Genomic DNA, 14,947 nt, shown 5'->3' with positions numbered 1-14,947 from the left:
GAGCAAGAGCCTCCTTTGCCCCTTTCCTGACCACATTCCTTGTCCAACCAGTTGTGCCAGAGCAACCAGCACCAGCTATGTCTCCACTGCTCTGTACATGGGAAAATTAATACCAGCATTGAAAAAAGGTTTTGGCATTGCCTTACTACTCTCCAGGATTCATCTGAGCAGGGAGGGTACGGAGCAGCTTTTTCCTATCTTATAAATCACACCTCTGCCTGTCTTCCCTGCTATCAGTGATGAACAGCTGCCAGTCTTTCACAGCTCAGAAGACGTGTTACCAGAGATTATAAAATAAGTTAAAAATGGAAGGCAGCAGGAAATACCTTGTCAAAGCAGAGGCTGATAGAGAGGCTGGCAGAAAAGAAACCACTAAAATGACATCCTTTTGGGGTAGGCCATCTCAATATATCACCAAAAGGAGAATTAAGTAAAGGGTCCCAAACATCAGCTCCTAGAGGAAACCAAGCAAATGCCAAACCAAATGTTCAGCAAGGACATGCAGCCAGCGTGCAATAACTGACAGGGACCTGTCCTAATTGAGTCTTGAAATTAGGAAACCACTGTGGCCCAAAATCAGTGTATGGAAATGTGGAGAAGGAGCCCCTAGATGCAGGTTCAAAGTGGGTGCTCAGTGTTCATAAATCACTGTGCTGCCTAGCTGCACAGGACTAAGACATGCACCAGCTGTGGAAAAGGTTGGATTTGCCCTGCCCAGCCTGAAGGGTCTGTGGGCACCAGTCAAGACCGGTGAAACTAGCAGCCTGAACTTCTCACAGTTTTCATTGAAGCTGCCCTGGGAAAGCAGAGAGTAAAACCTTGTTCAGCAACACAGCACGTGAAACCCAAGGGGTGACTGGGGGGAAGTCTCCATTTGCTTCCCCACATTTCCCCTTTCTGATAAGGACAACTGTCTTTAGAAACTCTACCAGTTATCTGTGCCTTTTTGGAGCCTTGGGAACCCTTTTGAACTGGTTTTGTAGTAAGGACAAGGGAAATGTGCAGCAGGGTTTTAGCACTGAGAGGCTTGGGCACTCAAATATGCCATATATTCACAAAACCCAGAGCAGAAAGGCAAAACCAAGGGACATCTTTTGAAAAAAACTGCTATCTTGCCTTGGGCAAATATTCCCACCACAGATACTAAGACTGGTTATGGGCTGAAGAAATTTTCCCTTCAAAACTGAAGTGTTCATCAAAAAAAAACCCTGAAAACTTCATTATTTGCACATAGGGAAGACCTATAAATAGCACAGCCCACAAAATACTAAGCCAGAAGATCATCTTTCCTTGTTGCTTTGGGTGATAAACTACCCTTACAGGTTGACATCACTACTTTTCCAGCAAGGCAAGTCTCCAAAGTGCATGGAAGCTGCCCTTGAGCACCCACAGTGGTGCCAACTCTAAAACAAGCTCTTATTTCACATCACTTAAAATCAGAGCTGTCATAGTTTACCTCCCAGTTCCACAGTGCCAACTGTCTGCCCTTCTTGCAGCTTTAGGAGTTGTGTGGCAATGTCCTCAGGTTAGCACAGAGCAGAGGAGTGCAATGACTGGGGCTTGCTGATTGTTGTTTTAGGTACGTACAGTTTTTGTGGCTTTCCCCATCCTTCCTGCAAAGCTCTATGATCCTGGTGGCAGGAAAGGCCCAGGACCCCACCAGGAGCCAGGATTTCACCTATGATTTTGCATTAATCAGTTCTAGATGCCCTGTTGTGCAGTTATGATATTTCTGCATTAACTTTTTGAAGCTCTTCTGTCACCTGTTTGTGCCTTCTGATTTGCTAAACTTATTTTCTTGGGGCTTTGCAGACCAGTCCAATTCTGGGGACTTTACTCTTTGCATTTATGTCTCTAGAGGTGAAGTGACAGGTCACAGTGTTTAGAGGTGCTCCCCATTCACCCAGTGCACTAAAAATTCTTGTCTGGACTTTTGAGACTCACAGGGGATATTTCCCAGGGCTCAAGGAAGAATCTACATAGAAAAAAAGAATTGCTGATGGTGTAAATGGTCAATTAAGGACATTCTGATCACTGCGCCAATTTCAAAATCTACACTTGGGGACCTGATCTACTTTGGACTAAGCTTGTACATTGGCAGTTTCCCCCCTGTTCCCAAAGGTAGCTGCATCCACAAGGACACTGCTGCTCTCCTCAGATGGAAGCAGGGTGACATCTCTACATGTCCCCCAGGCTGAATGGAGCCCAGAGCTCGTACCACCTAAGGGGATGCATCAGTGCTGGGCAGATACATCACAGCTGCCTCCACAGCATGCGTTCTCGATCCCAGACAGAGCTGGCCACCCTGCTAATGGAGCAACTGGGAAAAGCTGGGCAAACACATTCTTAATTTTTTGGGCTTGGTTTTGGGTTGTTTTTTGTTTTGTTGGGGTTTTTTTGGGGGGGGTGGGGGTGGGGCAGGACAGGTCTAGCCTGGAGCTCTTGAGTTTTTTGCAGGAAACAGCTTCAGGTGGAACATGGGTAGTTGGCCCAAGGTATTTGTTGGAAGCCTGGGAAAAGCAAAATAGCAGAAAAACTGCAAAATACACATTTCCTTAACAGATGGTTATCAGAACAAACACAGGGACAGGGTGGAGAGCTGGTGATTTGTGTTGTCATGGCACCAAGGAGGAATGGGAAGCGAGGTGGAGGATGTGCAGTCCTGTTCTTCCACTTCACCCAAGGAATGTTTTGCACAACTCTGTGGATATTATCTCCCATTCTTCTACTTTTCCCACAACTGCATGCACATTGCACCAAGGAATGTGCTGTCTCATTACTCAAGAAACAATGGATTGACCACAGTCCCACCCACTCACACATACACATCTAGATAACTACTACCCTGAGTTTGTATTCAGGGTAGCACAGATCTATGAGTTTGTTCTCCTCACTGCCCCCCAGAAGGGATGCCTTTTGGTAAGATTTGTGCCCTTGGCTACACCGAGTGATTACCTGGGAATTAAGTGTGTGACTGCAATCATTTTTGTGTGTAGGGCTATATAGCCAACCTGTAGTTTGTGAATTTATCGTCGGCAATCTCAAAGAATCTGTAAAAGTTGCATAAGAATAAACTGTACTGTTCGTACACCTGACTGCTTCTCTTGAATGGCACTGGACCTGCAGCACATGGGCTGTTTGTGCATCTGGTGTCAGGCCTGTGGTCACGGCAATAATTGGCATACCTCTTAAGAGATAAGACCAGCTGCCCCTAGCCCCTCTAATCTCTGAGGAGTGGCTAGAACACAAGGGGATTCATCTTTCACCAGATTAATTCATCTCCTTAAATGCAACAGTATTGCAGCCATTTCCAGGCACAGAGCACAGAATATAAGGCATTGGGCAGGAGAAGGCTTCTCAGTGCTAGGGGCTGGCTCTTATTCATCTCCACCTGCCCCATGGGGCAAGCACAAGTCTGTCTCAGATGGGCAGCACAGGCTGTACAGATGAGAGAGGGGTCACAAGTCACCAGTCACCCAACAGCTGCCCTGCATAGACCACTCCCTCCGCAGCAACTCAGATGCACCTGCTCATTTTTTCTCTTACCTTATGAAAGGCTGAAGAAAAAAGCTGCTCTCATTTCACCCCAAGAATTGCATACACACTGCTTGACACAGATGAGAGACGTTTTCGCATGTAAAGCATAACCCGAACCTGAATGCAACCAGTCTGATCACAGTCCCTCTAATTTCACTGCACTTTTTTTCAGATGGGGGCAGGAAAGTAAGGTGTGCATTTCCCTGCCAGAACTGTTCTTAGGAATGACAATAAACACAACATCTACTGGATTATTATTTTATATGCATGCATATTTAAGTATGTATAAGAATGTGTATATGAGTGTGTATATGTTTGGGCTATTTGGAGAACACGGAATTTAAGTGACAACCAAATACTTATCTTGCCCCTGCCTTCTCCCATTTGTTTAACATTAAAGTAGGCTGTCATATATCATTGGAATTTGGGATGTTAGAGGGAACTCATGATAAAAGAGAGTACTTGAGGGGGAGCTATGTTCTGCCTCTGATATCCTGATAGCTGGGAAAGGCTCCAAAAAATAACTGTCTCCTCTGAACTGGGATGCAATAATGAGGAGAAAAACACATTTTTCCCTCTGCTATAATTCATAAACTTTACAGGCTCTGTGTCTGAAGGTAACGTGGGGGTCGAACTCAATGAAGCAGTTTGAACCCCTAGTAATTCTGCTGCTAATGACCAGAGCACAGGGCACAGCAACAGCAAAGCAAAATAGAAATCCTGGTCTCTATTACAATTAACAGGGACTGGAGAAAAAAACAGAGGGAATATAGAAAAATCAAACATGCTCTGACCACCTAACCTTGCCTGGATACAGAATTTTAATTCCGTATCAGTCATGGAACATGTATAAACTGAAACCCCTGCTTGAAGTGTTGCAAAGTGATGCTGGGCCACCTGGCAGGCAGAGCACTGGAACATGAGCCAGGCTGTGCAGCTCCTTTCTGCCAGTGGCCTCAGCTGACCTTGGGCTTTCTGTCTCCCAGTGCCTCAGTTTCCCCATCTACACAGTAAGCTCTGCTCTTTGTAAAGGGTCACTAACAGGCAGAATGATGGAAGTTGCTTGCACTTACCTAAATCAATGTTTTTGCTGGTTCATTTCCTCTATTAATATAACATAGAAGGGGAAAAGCATCGAAAATTTGCAGAGGGCAGAGGTAAGGCAGCCTGGGTGTGGTGGGTTTGTGCATGTTGTGGGGTTTTTGGTAGCAGGAGAAGGGGCTACAGAGCTGGCCCCTGTGAGAATCTTCTCAAAGCTCCCCCGGCTCCAAGTCAGACTCACGTCTGCACCAAGGCCAAACCAACTAGTGATGGTGGCTGTGCCTCTGCGATAATGTATTTAAGAAGGGGAACCTGAGAGAAGTTGTGAGGAGGACACTTCTGCAAACACCGAGGTCACTGGAAGGAAGAAGGAGGAGGAGGGGGCAGTGCACCAGAGCAGAGACCCCCCTGTATCCCATGATGAGAGGTCAGGACCTCTTCCCTGCAGTGCATGGAGGTCGCTGGTGGAGCAGATGCCACCTGCAGCCCATGGAGGAGCTCACGCCGGAGCAGGGGGCTGCACCTGGAGAAGACCAGGACTCTGAGGGCAGCCCACACTGGAGCAGTTCATCACTGGGAGGACTGCAACACACAGGAGGGACCCAGGGAGCAGGGGAGGAGTGTGAGAAGTCCCCCTCCTGAGGAGGAAGGAGAAGAACAACAGATAATGAACTGATAAAAACCCCCATTGCCTGCCCCCCTGTGCGGCTGCAGGGGAGGAAGGAGAGAAACTGGGAGCAAAGCTGAGCCCAGGAAGGAGGGAGGTGTGGGGGAAGGTGTTCTTAAAATGCGGTTATACTTCTTACTGTCTCAGTGTCTAGCTCTACAATACTATCTGTTAATCTATACAACACCCCCAAACTCCCACATTCATTGCTTTTACTTGCACTGTTCCTCAACTCCATAGGGTTCAGTTTCCACTCCAAAACATTTCAGAGCCCTAATAATCTCCACAAAGATTGTCTTCATTTCCTCAGAGGTGAGAAGAGTGGGACTGGGTGATGCTGACCAGCTTGCTGATCTCCAAGGATGCCCAGGAATCCCAGATGCCTCTGGCCCAAAAGAAGAACCAGGTCTCCCAGGAACAAAAGGTGAAGACCCAAAAGCTAGCAATGAACACTGATATCAGACAGTGTCCTGGGTTTGAGTGGGTGGTGGGGTTTTTTGGTAGCAGGGGAGGAGGCTACAGGAGTGGCCCCCTATAAGAAGCTTCTCAAAGCTCCCTCAGCTCCAAGTCAGCTCCACCTCTGCACCAAGGCTGAGACAATCAGCTGCGACTCTGCAATAACATATTTAAGAAGGGATGTGGTGAGGAGGAGTCGGACTTGTGAGGAAAAGTTGTGGCATCTGCGTGAACACCAAGGTCCGTGGAAGAACATAGGAAGAAAGTTGGGGGGGAGGTGTGCTGGAGAAGAGACGCCCCTGTATCCTGTGGTGAGATGGCAGGGCGCCCCCCCCCCCGAAGATCTACAGTGAAGCAGACACTGATTTATGGCCTGTGTTTTTTGCATTGATGATCGAGGTGCTGTGCCTGAAGAAAGCCAGGATCTTGTGGGAAAAGAGAGCTGTGCTGTTGTATTTCAGCGCTGGGAGGATTGCAGCATGTGGTCGTCCCACGCCAGAGCAGCTCGGGAAGGGCTGCGGCCTGTGGGATGGTCTCCAGTTGGAGAAATTTGGTGTCCCACGCCAGATCAGTGTAGGGAAACGCTGCAGCACGTGGGAGAGACTCATGTTGGAGAGGGTTTGTGGAGGACTGTCTCCTGTGAGAGGGGGACCACACTGGAGCAGGAGGAACAAGTTCCAGAAGCTCCCCCCACCAAAGATGGAGAAAGTGGCAGCACTGCCTGAACCCCCCATTCCCTGCCCCTGCGCCGCTGGGGGGGGAGGTAGAGATATCAGGAGCAGAGCTGAGCCTGGGAAGAAGGGAGGGGTGGGGGGAAGGTGTTCTCAAGATGTGGCAATGCTTCTCACTGTCCTACTCTGTTATGTGTTGTTGTTAGTGTCTGTAATAAATGTATGTTGTTTTTTTTCTTCCCCTAACGAATCTGCCTTTTGCTCGTGACCATAATGGGTGATCTACCCCTCCCAGTCCTATCTCGAACCCCAAGCCTGGCTCATCTATCCCTTCTCATTGCCAGAAGAGAAGGGAAAGAGAATGGCTTCGTGGTGTTTGGCTACCGACCAGGCTCAAACCATGACAGACAGCTTCGTTACTTTGGTCTCCTGGTGTCAGCTGGGATAGAGATAATTTTTCTTCTTAGTAGCTAGAATAGTGCTGTGTTTTGGATTCAGTATGAGGTTTGGTATGAGAAGAATGCTGATAATAATATACTGATGTTTTCAGTTGTTGATGAGATTTCAAGGACTCTCCAACACGCCATATCCTGCACACACAGAGGTGCACAAGAAGCTGGGAGGTAGCATGGCCAGAGCACCAGACCCAAACTGGCCAGTGAAATATTCCATACAATATAGCAACATGCTCAGTGTATAGAGTCAGCTTTGAAGTGGGGCGTTCTCTTTTGCTTCCTGGATTACGATTGTGGGATCTTGGTATTTCAGGATCACTAGCTGGGAGCGGACTGAGTATCAGTTGAGGGGGGCATCAACAATCACATTGTGTATTATCCATTTGTACTTTCCATTATTTTTCCTATTTTATTCCAATTATTAGATTGTTTTTATCTCAACCTACAAGTTTCCCTTTACCACTCCGATTCTCCCCCATTTCCCACACAGTGGGAGAGTGAGCAAGTGGCTGCATGGTGTTTGGCTGCCAGTGGGGTTCAAACCATGACATTTGGGTAGGGGAAGCAAGCTGAAGGTTCGAGTGTTGACTGGCCTTGCACTGGCTTCTGTGAGCAGCTGGAGAGTTGAATAGGAGTAGAAAACCCCATCTAGAGATGTGCTTGTACACATGGAATCATCTTTTTTTCCCTGAGTCCTGTCACAAGTCTGAAATGGTCCTGGGGTGTTACATGTCATAAGTCATTTGTTTCTTCTACAGTAAAAACACTGTTTATTTTCTGAGTCTTTATTGAACAGGCTGGGTGGAAGGGAGGCTGTGATGCTCCTGCATGTCTACCAGGGAACAGCTTGGGAACCGTATTGGCACCCCCTACCCCAGGAAGCAAAGAGGGTGTGTGTGAGGGGACATGTTGGGGAGGGATCTGTGTGTCCTTCAGGGTTTTCATAGCCAACTCATAGAGAAGGTGAATCTGATTAGCAGAGGGAGAAAATCCATTGCAGCAAAATCCATGGACTGGCACAAGATGTACAAAGCTCACAGAAAGTCATATATGAACTGCAGATTAGGACTCACACTGGCCATACCCATGTAGTGCAGCTTCAACATTAGAAAAGGAGTAAGATATGTTGCAAGATTGAATCCAATTAACAAAACCCAACTTCCTTGTTTCTGTGAAAACCAAGGCCCAGCTGCCCAAGCTTCTCTATCATCTCCCCTCTGGTCGGTTTGCAATATGCACATACTAACTGAGTCTTTCCTTGCAGGAGAAATGGGGGCCCAGGGACTCCCCAGGAAAGCAGGACGACCTGGTGCAAAATGTAATGCATACCATAGCTCTAATCCATAAATCTACCCAAGTTCATGACATGCACTGGGAGACTGGGTCTAGAGGTGAACTGTATAGCTGGCCGTAGTCCAAGAAACATCCCTGGAGTAGTGTAGGGAAAGCAGGATTTGGGGGTATGGATCTTGCATGGCGTGAGTCATAGAAACAACATCCTTGAGTGGGACCACATCACAGAGGATAGATATTAGTCTTCTTCTAGAAGTTCCCCACTGACACTTACCAGCCCCTTAAAATCAGACCTCTTCCCATTTTTCACTCCTAACCTAACCTCCCCACCACCACAACAAACCTGCCCAAATGCCCTCCCTCTCTGAGGAGCTTTGGGGTGCACCAGCCAGGATCCCTGATGCAGAGACATGATGCTGAGTGCTTCCAGCAGCCTCCAGTCCTAGACTTGGTGTGTGAGGCCATTGTAGCCTACTTGACCAGAAGGATGGGACTAAACCACCAAGAAACATCCGGTGAAGCAAGGAGGGAATTTCTTTGCAATGGGATGAGCCCCTGAAAAGAGGAAGATGTCTGCTGAGAAATCATCTTTCACTCCCTCCAGGGTGTGCTTAAGGTCTTCAGCAGGATCTGTGTGCTGCGGACATTGGAAAAGTGTCTCTTCTAAAGAAACCAGTTCCCAGCACAGGGTGGTACCCAGGAACTGAGCACTGGTGCACTGACTAGCTGGGAAAAAAGCCCCTTTGCATGCTGAATATATAGCTATTTCCTGGCCAAAGTCACCAATACTTCAGTTGAAATCCCACTGGGAGATGGATGAACCCACTGAAAAAGCAGCTATTGCCCAGAATCTCACAAGTGTCTGAAAACAGAAAGCCCCCACAAAGTCACTGAGCAGGAGCTATGAATTCCCTATACACTCTAGCAGATAGAGCAGCAGTTCTCTCTCCCCTGTGTTCTGCTCTTCCTGCTGTTCCTGAGAGATGACGCAGATCAAGGGAGTGGCCAAGCCAGAGTGGCAGAAGTACCAGCTGGGACACTCAGCAGAGTACTGTGGATTTGCACCACTTGACAGCCTCTCCTGCACATTCGGGACATATGGAGGGGCTGGAGCAGCCATTTGGGGAGCCACAGTAATTCAATCATATGGACTCATCTGTGATGAGCATTCGTTCTTTGTCTTTTGCAGGGGCAGCTGGAGAACACTGGCTTTTCAGGACCAAAAGGTAAATCATGCTGCACTGAATTTATCGTGTGAGCTGGTTTAGTTAAACTTCCATTCTATGCTGTTCTGGAACAACACATCAGGTGGAAGCAACTATAGGGAAATAAAAGTACCCCACCAGATACTGGCTGGGGCTGTTTGGTGACAGTTGAGCCCCACTGTAGGCTCAGCACCAGCCCAGGTGGTGTGAGCAGCCACTCTCCCAAACCAGCTGTTCAGCAATAGGGGCTGACCCCAGCTTGGGTGCCTGACGCTGCTTCCCAGCACCATCAGCTACAGAAACCATAGGGCTTCACACATCCCAGCCTGAGGGACCAGACAGATTTGGGCAGACCTCTGGCCTTCCCATGCTATGCCAAAAGGCAGAGGGTCAGATGAAACTCCAGTCACTCACTGCTGGTGCCAGAAGAACATGTCTCTCTACCAGCACTAGCAATAGGGTAGAAGGAAAACAAGCTTTTTTTCCCAGTGCTGTTATCCTGCATGCAGGTATCACTGGCACCCTGTCTGCGCTGCACTTCCCTCACTGGAGCTTGGCTTGTAAGAGCTGGGGACCAAGCACTGCTGATCTTGTGGCTAGTTCAGTACATTTCCTCCAGCTGTTACAGCTGCTCCCAAACCACTGACTAAAGCTCTCTGCCAGCAGCACCATTCCTCTCTCAGGGCTTTTGATCCTGCCTTCCCATGGGTGCATTTCCTCCTCCTTCCCACACCCACCTGCTCCTGTACCATGTGTCCCAGCCCAATGGGACTCAGTGGGACAAAAGGTTGGTACCCAAAGCTGTGGGTTGGCCAGCAGCAGGCAGAGCAGCCAGGTCCAACGGCAACACTTCTTCTGTCCAGCCCCAAATCAGATGTCAGGGGAAAATATACCATGCCTTGTCCAACAGCCCAAGAGAGGCAAGGCTGCTGCTCCTTGTGCATCTACAATGTGTCCCACACCCCTGGCAGCCATTCCATGTACTTGCTTGTCAACCTAGAGAGCTGCTCCCAGTGACTGAGGGTACTGGGTGCTACCACTGTCACACCGCTGTGACTTGAGTTCCCACCTGCCGTTATCCCTCAGTATTCTCCTGGGTCTGTACAGATGGGCCTTGGTAGGCTGCTGGGTCTCCTCTGTTGGGCCCAGGAGCAGTCAAGGCAGAACATATACTGAGTTACTCCTCCTGCCTGGTTTCTCTGTGCCTCTGCTGTGTGTGCAGATGAGCTAAACACTTCCTTTAACATCACAGCCCTCTACCAGTGCAGCAGGATTTGTCTGGAAAAGCAAATGATGCCAAGTGCTGCAGGAGGTGGGGACAGGGTATGGAAGGTGAAGAGCAATTGTTGATGTTGTTTGTCCAGCAGGAATGAAAGGAGAGCCTGGATTTCCAGAAACATGGGCTGAGTTTCATCCTAGGTCCTTCATGCTTTGCAGAGCAGATGGTTGTGGACTCCCTGCATCAGGAGTCAGGACAGGGCAACAATAAAAACAAATTCAGAGTGACACCGAAGGACGGAGTAAGGCAATATCACTGTTAACCCCTTTGTTTTTTACAGCCACATGCAGCTTCTATGCATGTGTCTAATCAGTAATAGAGCCAGGCCAGGAAAGTCTTGTCCTCTGAGAACTACTTGAGTCACCTGCCCTCTATGTGTCCTGGAGGAGGTCTGTCTTAGTTTTTGAGAGCCTCAGTGTCCTGGTTTCCAAGATGAAATCACTAGAAACACCTCTGTAGACATACTGCTACTTCAAAGGCGGTTATACCACCATGCTTGCAGCAAGCAGGTTCAGTAGATGCAGAGTTCACGTGTGACAGTGCCCAGATTAACTTGGTCATTTAAAAAAAAAAAAAAAAAAAAAGGAAAAGAAAGAAAACAAACAAGCTTCAATTGACCCACCTGTCTCCATGAGCTAAAGACAAAGCAGAGCTACAACCTGCTCTGGCTACACTTGGATGCTGTAGGGCCACAGTCATGTGCAGAGGCTCAGGCAGATCAAAGATGCTTTAACACCTGAAAGAGACTGGGATTCCACTGAGCTGGCTTCTTGTTGTCCCCCCAGGCACTCTTCTGCCTTCTTATGTTTCCTGGGCATGTAAAAATATTTGACTAATAAGGAACAGGCAAAGCCCAGGACCGTCCCTCCATTGGGAAGGACACCCATGCCCATAAGACAGCCTGGTACCGCTGTGTGTCCATTCATCAGATACAGCACACTCAGACACCTGCACCACCAGCACCACCGTCTCAGATCTTCTCCCAGGGCTTTCCCCTATGAAAGCCACAGATGCAGCTGTAAGCTGGGATGTCCGATAGGAACTGTTCCAGTCAATACTTTGGCATGTCTAAATCTGTCATCAGGTGTAGGGTTTGGGAGGAAAAATAAATTTACTCGTAATATATATGTATATATTCAAAAGTGATGGCTGTTCAATCCACAGAGGATGATCTGAACACTGTTTACTGCATTACAACTAGGTCTTTTTCTGTGTCACCACTTCTTTGCTGCCAACTACCCACACAATCTCTGTGCCCTCCCCATATGTTCCTGAGCCTGGGCAAACTCCTGGAACATGCTTGTTATCCCACTCAGAGTAGCCCCATCACCCAGACCCCCAAAGAGTAACTGCAGGTGAGAGGAGTCTGAGTACCTTAGACCATCTCTTAGAAGGTGCTCATCTTCCCTGTGAAATATGGACTCGGAAACTGCAGCAGGGTTTGGCTCCCAGTAGGTGTGCATCAGAGTCTTGTAGTGCAAAGAACCAGCTGGGAGGCTGAAGGGCTCAAAGCCTCCAGCTTAGGGCATGACACTGGTGTGTTGTCTGGATGCAGTGAGCACTTTATAACTCTTTCCACTTGAACTCTATCCCTGATTTGCACAGAAGCCAGGAACTGTCAAGAGGTGTTGGGTAAAAGGAAGGTCCTGACTGACTGGTACACCATCTACCCCCCAAGGCTGCAATGCCACCATCAACTTCTGCAACATGGACATGGATGGTGGGGAATGGATTGTGAGTAGAATGAGGACAGGGAGGTTTCCATGTCCGTACAGTGATTTTTTAACTAAGGCTGCAAAGGATGGCACCAAAATAAAAACAAAAAGGGAAGAAAACACACACTGATGGCATAGCTGAGGCTCACATCAGTAAGCCTGGGTGATTCCCTGTGGATGCAGGGGATTCTCCTGGGTGAGATGTCTCTGAGAGCAGGCTGAACACCACAGACCCAGTCCCTGTTTAAATCAGCGAATCATTTCCTCCTCATTTCCAAGGGCAGATGGAGGTGATCTATGAGCAAGGGATTCCCCTGGGGGTTCAATCCCCAGAGATCTGCAGGAGTGTTCTGATGCAGGGGGACTGTTTGCTGTGGGTGGCTGTGCCACCCAGGCACTGTGGATGTTTTCGGGGGGGGGGGGGGGGGGGGGGGGGGGCAGTTGGGGGGGGGTGTGGCCTGGTGGGCCTGAAGCTCTCCTTTCCTAGAGGTTTTCCAGAGGTGCTGGGATGGGTCAGTGAACTTCTTGCAAGATTGGGATTCATACACATGAGGCTTTGGCAACCAGCTGATGGAGTTCTGGCTGGGGAATGACAACTTCCACCTCCTCACCTCAGTGGGTAAGGTCTGTCTCCATCCTGGGCTGGGTCCTGAGAGCCCAACCCCTGTGCCACAACTGGTCATTAAAGGACTCTGAACTCACATTCGTCTGGGGCCCCAACAGTTAATCCTAAACAGCATGTGGGCTCTTGCAGCCCATTGCACACAGGAAATTGCACTCTTAAAAAAAAGGAAAACTAGAAGCCAATGAGTTGGCTGCATGACCTATTCTGGAGATAGGCCAACACATCTTTCTACTAGGACTGGTTGCGATGATATGCACAGCCTCTGAGTCACAGTTGTGTGCAGGACTCCTGGGCGTGTAGCTCTCAGTGCCAATGACCACCCAATATCGGATCAGAAAAGGTGCTTCACAAGAAAGCCATCAAAGATAAAGGAGGTTCTGCAGGAATTTCAAATAAAACATAATCTCTCAAGTAGTGGAAACTCCTCTCAAGTTATCTCAGGGCTCCTTAAACCCTCCAACCCGAAATGTACATACTCACCATCAGCCCTGTACTACCACTGTCCACCTTCTCTTCTAGGACCCTGTGAACTCTGTATTGACCTGACAGACCTTGAAAATAACTACTATTTTGCCAAGTATGCGTCATTCAGAGTTTTAGGAGAGTCTGAGAAATATTGGTTCTAAGAGACTTCCTTGGTGTCAATGCCAGTCAGTTAGCAGCAGCTCACTGGGAAAGGCTGTTTTCTAGAACATTTCAGAAGTCTTCATTTATAGTGCAGAGCTGTATCATGCAAACTCCTTGTACCATCTACATTTTGGGTCATTTTTTTAAAACTAGACATGGCACTCCAGGTGCCGAGCGACCTCTGGGTGCAGGGAAGGACAGGGACACCCATCACCCACAAGGCCTGGCATTTCCAGGGCTGGGGTGCTGGTCAATACTTGCAGCATCAGCACTGCATCCTCTTAATGCTTGATGTTTTGTGTTTTTTTTTTTTTTTTTTTATAAAGCAAACAATTCCTCTGCAAAATTCAATACCCCTCATGCAGGAATGAGTGAAACCAACACCTGACATAGCAGTGCTCTGGGTTTATGTGGCTTTGTACACTGCAACTCTGTGTGATAGTCCATACCTTAGTAGGTCTGCAGAGAATCTGAGTGGTGCAAGAAAAATGACACTATGTAACTGTGAGGAGAACCTGGTCCATTTGATTCACAGGCATAGGTAAGTTCTCCACCTGTTTTAGCAATCCTGGCAGAGCTCAGGATACTCCTTTTCTCCAGGACTAAGGAGGAAACCTGAGAAACCAAGAGAATAGCAGGATTTATAAAATCTGACTTGCATCCAGCAAGGCCCAACAATGCCCTGCAGTGGTGCACATTAGGTTCCCTTTTGTGCTCTCTATTGCAGTAACTGTGAACAAGTATGCTCTGTAGGAGACTCCTTATCATACCATAAAGACATGCCATTTTCAACAGACCAAGACAACAACATGAGCTCCTTTAACTGTGCCACAGAATACAAGGGAGGGTGGTGGTACAATGGCTGCCACTACTCCAACCTGAATGGGATGTACAGGGTGGGCATTCCCAGGACATATGCTGATGGCATAAACTGGAAGATGGGCAAAGAATACCACTACTCCCATAAGTGAACAGAAATTAAATTCATGCCAGTTTAACATGGCAAGAGGGTGCCTGACTAGCACCGACAAGTGCCACTCAACAGCTGTGAGAAGACACAAAACATAAGGTTATTTGAAGGCAAAATTGGACCAGGAAGCATATCACAAGTTGTGCCTTCAACCTAGAGCAGACTTTTAGAGACCAGAAGAGATCAGTGCTGGTTTGAGCTCCTGTAAGCATGAGACTCTCACCTTGGGCTATCTCTAGCAGCCCCACAGATGCCAAAGCACCTTTTTCTGAAAAGTGCATTATCTTGATTTAAAGACCAAGTGAGGTGAGGCTACTGCATCTCAGTAAAGCTATCAGATATTATTACCCTAAATGGTAATTACTGGCATTTTTCCAGTCTAATCGACATCTATGAAGCCTCCAGT

At 48.0% G+C, this 14,947-nt stretch overlaps 1 pseudogene; it reads left to right on the top strand.

Moving 5' to 3' along the window:
• Nucleotides 1–4,998: 4,998 nt before the first annotated feature.
• LOC104357228 lies at nt 4,999–14,569 on the top strand (annotated as a pseudogene).
• Nucleotides 14,570–14,947: the final 378 nt, after the last annotated feature.

Source organism: Tyto alba, unplaced genomic scaffold (genome assembly GCF_018691265.1).
Source record: "Tyto alba isolate M040663 unplaced genomic scaffold, T.alba_DEE_v4.0 Super-Scaffold_11, whole genome shotgun sequence".
NCBI classification, from domain to species: domain Eukaryota; kingdom Metazoa; phylum Chordata; class Aves; order Strigiformes; family Tytonidae; genus Tyto; species Tyto alba.
The sequence above is the reverse complement of the archived record's forward strand: the minus strand, read 5'-3'. Positions and strand labels throughout refer to the sequence as shown.